General features: G+C 53.1%; 1 protein-coding gene across 1 annotated transcript in view; it reads right to left on the reverse strand.

The window, feature by feature from the left end:
* URB1 (URB1 ribosome biogenesis 1 homolog (S. cerevisiae)) overlaps positions 1-3871 on the reverse strand; it is a gene marked incomplete at its 5' end in the record, with an annotated part of 72743 nt that overhangs the window by 20176 nt on the left and 48696 nt on the right. The gene's annotated exons all lie outside the window — the stretch shown is intronic.

The raw sequence follows: 3871 nt of genomic DNA on the forward strand, positions 1-3871 counted from the left end.
ACTGAACACCTTCAAGAGCAAATTGGATGCTTATCTTGCTGGGATCCTATGACCCCAGCTGACTTCCTGCCCTTTGGGTGAGGGGCTGGACTTGATGATCTTCTGCGTTCCCTCCCAGCCCTAATGTCCATGAAATCTATGAAAATATTACTCAGAAAAACGCATAACATGTTTGTAGCTGGGTAACAGCATGCTGTAAATTGAACATGTGACGTGCCCCATCATCCTGATGTGGACAATCAGCTAACTGTCACCATAAGGATATGGGTTCACCATGGCCTCACACTTCAAAGAACTTTGCCCTGCAGCCCCTGATCTTTAAGGTGGTGGGCCCTGGTCAGCCTTAGGGCATGGGGCAGCTCTGGGGTCTGGGATACGGCTGTCCCAACTGATCTTGAAGACTGGACAGAGGACAACTTGGCTCCAGAACAGGACTTGGGCTGACTATTGTCAAATCCTGGTGCTCAGCTGAGTGTTGAGGTCTGGTGCCACACAGCCCTGGGGCCTGGGACAAAGCCTCTGTTTGCTCAATTGGCAGAATCAGACTGGAAGCAACTCCAGGTTCTGAATTCAGCTGCCTCCTTCTCTATCCCTAGAAAATGCACAGTGTGCAGCTGGGGATGGGGGAGCTTTCCCATCCCCTGCTGTTCATGGCTGGACACTCTTTTAGGCAGTGTGTGCAGTGAGGGATGGAGGGCCTCCCCCATTTGCAGATGCACTGGGGACTGTACCATCAGCCTGACACTTTTTCCCCCATGTTGGGCTCTTGGGACCCCAGACATTTAAAATGTGTGGTTGGGAGCCCCAACTTTCTATGTTCCTGAGCACCCATGGATACAGCACCTGCGAAACGGGAAGCTCCTGGCTCCCCAGCTGCTGCTTCCACATTCACTCGGGGTGCAGCTGGAATCAGGGAGCTTCCCGTTCCCAGTTGCACGTGCCCACACACACGCTAGCAGTCACAGGTGGCCTCACACACACACACTAGCAGTCACACAACTGGTATTTCAGGAATGTTATGTCTCATTCCAAGAACTATGTGACCAGCTGTGCACGTGGCAGGACAGGTCTTACAATCTGAGGAACAGGGTGTCACATTCCTCAGCCCCCACCCCATTGTGTGGCTGCCTTAACATCTGCCAGCAGCCTGGATGACAGATTGGTTCGCTCATTACTGTCAAAATGACACCGGATAATTTGCAACACAAACATACATAGGCTAATTCCATTCTACATGGGTTTACATTTCTTCTCCATACATCTAATCTCTTTTACCTTTCAATGCACTTACATTATCAGCAAGGATCTGAGTTTACTGTTTCCCAAAGAAAAATGGAAAAAAAGTGCATTGTGTCCCTTTTAACTGAGAAAAATATCGATTTCTCATTTTAACAGAGAAACACACAGATTTTCCAATTTTGCAAAGAGCTCTCTGCAGGCTGGAAGAGTTCCAGTCTGCATGGGGCTGGGGGCAATGAGAAAAGGGTGTTCAGGCAGGGGGCACCATGTGCATGTGCACACGTACACGTGCACACAGCAGCCAGGTAGCCTGGAGAGCAGCTTTTGCAGGTAAGTTGGGGGGAGGGGAAAACGACAGGAATGAGGCCCCCATAGGGAGGGAGGAAGTTGTGCAGGGCTGGGGATGGGCCTGCTGCCCAGCTTGGGGCAGCGCATGGGGCTTGGGGCCTAGACAATGTCAGATTATGACATGCTGAGGCCCTAAATTATGTCCAGTTTAAGAGGCCCCATACTATTATCCACAAAAATGGATTTTCATGAAAAGTTAAAGTGAATTACTGTTATCTTTGCACAAGTTTATGAACTCAGTATGAATAATAACTGTGGAGCCATATATATGTATATTTTTGTCATATTAGGATGAAAATGTCTAGTTTTTTTTTCTTATTTATAGGCCCCTCATATTGTGAGGCCCTAAAATGAAGCTTAAGAAGCTTAAGCCTAAATCCAGCACTGGGCCCACGCTGGAATGCATGGTCATAGAGCCCAAGCAGAGAGCAGGACAGGGCCACAGGCAGCTTGTCTGGGGGGCAGGGGCTGGTGGAAAGGGGAGGCACATGCCCACAGATTTGTGTGCGGGGTGGGGGCGGGCTGCCTGCTGCAGGCTTGGGCTCCCTGCCCAGCTGCCTTCTCCCTGGGGCCTCCATGGCCTAGCAGACAGAACCTGGCATGGCAGGACAGAGCAGGGCTGGGCAAGGAACCTCCTTGCTGCTGCGAGCCCTGCACCACCCTGGCAAAATGCCCCCTGCCTACCCAGCAGGTTGTGGCTCTCGCTGCTGCCAGGCGGGCAGAGGATGCTTCACCAGGGCAATGCAGAGCTCACAGTGCTGAGGAGCTTCCCCACCCGGCCCCACTCTCCCCTGCTGCACCAGATCCCATCCACTGGGCCACAGAGGTCCTGAGGAGAGGGCAGCAGGGCAGGGAGCCCCAAGCCCACAGCAGGCAGCCCACACCTGCCCCAGGGGGAGGGGGGAGCTGGACTCTGCACTCTGCTCCACTGCAGGAGGCAGCCAGGGCTTGGGTGCTGCTGTGGGGGCAGGGGCTGCAGACCCAGATCCCTAGCCCTGTAGCCCTGGCAGTTAAGGATCCCCTCCAGCAGGGTTGGGGGGCTGCAGGTGGGGAGTGAGAGGTACCAGCAGGGCTGGGGGTCTGCGGCTTTGAAGTGTGGGACCTTGACCTGTGACCTGGTGAGTGAAGGGGGCAGGGGGAGCTTTGATTTTCCATGATAAAAAGCCCCAAATCAAATACCAAAATGTATAGCTATTTAGAACTTATTTTATTATAGTGATTGAGGCACTGGTAGGGTTCCAAATTGCTTTAAAATTGTAAATATATCAATAAAACATTGTGTTCAATTGATACATATCCATCCACACACGTTTGTGTATGCGTATGCATAGTGGTGTTTCACATTTTAATTGCAAATGTTAGGTTTTTTAATTAAAGACTTTAGATTTTTTTTAAAATCAGAGAATTTACTATTTTTAAACAGAGAAAACCAAAGAAGCTGGCCCTGTGATCAGTAAACATAAAGACTGTTCTGATTTATATCTCTTTGCCAAGCTATTTCTGCTTGCAATTTAAAACCTCCCCAAACAAGCCCTCAGCCAGGTATTCATTCCCCTCCCCTCCCATGTTCATCTTAGGTGTGATGATTTTTCCCACTCCTTTTTTCTCCTTTGATAAACTGTCTAAAACCACATGGTGGAGCTGGTAGAGTCAGGGCCAGAAATTAGAACTTAGTCATAGGAGCCATACACAAAACCTGTACTATCTCCAACTACCTGAATTCCAACCCAAGTCACTACAGGAGCTACAGACTATTGTGAGGGCGCCGGGACCACAGGGGACCGGGCCCGAGGAAGGAAGCCCGGGTTTCCGCCCAGCTTCCGGGACCCGACCCGGAAGTCTGGTCGGGACTTTGAAGTCTCCCGGAACCTAAACCGGGCCAGCGTGGGACCGGCCCGGGGAAATAAAAGGAGCACCCCTACCCCGTGCAGAGACGGACGGAGGCTCCGACGGGAGCCAGACCCGGGAGCAGCAGAGCCGGCAGCGGCAGCTTCGGGAGCGGCGGAGCTGGGAGCGGCGCGAGAGACGCCGACGGCAGCGGAGCCAGCGCCGGCAGCTTCAGGAGCAGTGGAGCCGGGAGCAGCGCGAGAGGCGCAGACTGCAGCAGAGCCGGCGGCGGCGGTACCAGGAGCAGCGGAGCTGAGAGGCACGGAACCGGTAAGTGCGATACCGGGAGCAACAAAGCCGAGAGGCGCGGAACCGGTAAGCGCGGAACCGGGAGCAGCGGAGCCGGCGCCAACAGGGCGTGCAGCAACGGGACCGGGAGCCACGCGGCGAACCCCGG

This window comes from Crocodylus porosus, unplaced genomic scaffold (assembly GCF_001723895.1).
Source record: "Crocodylus porosus isolate Cpor-Errol unplaced genomic scaffold, CroPor_comp1, whole genome shotgun sequence".
Lineage (NCBI taxonomy): Eukaryota > Metazoa > Chordata > Crocodylia > Crocodylidae > Crocodylus > Crocodylus porosus.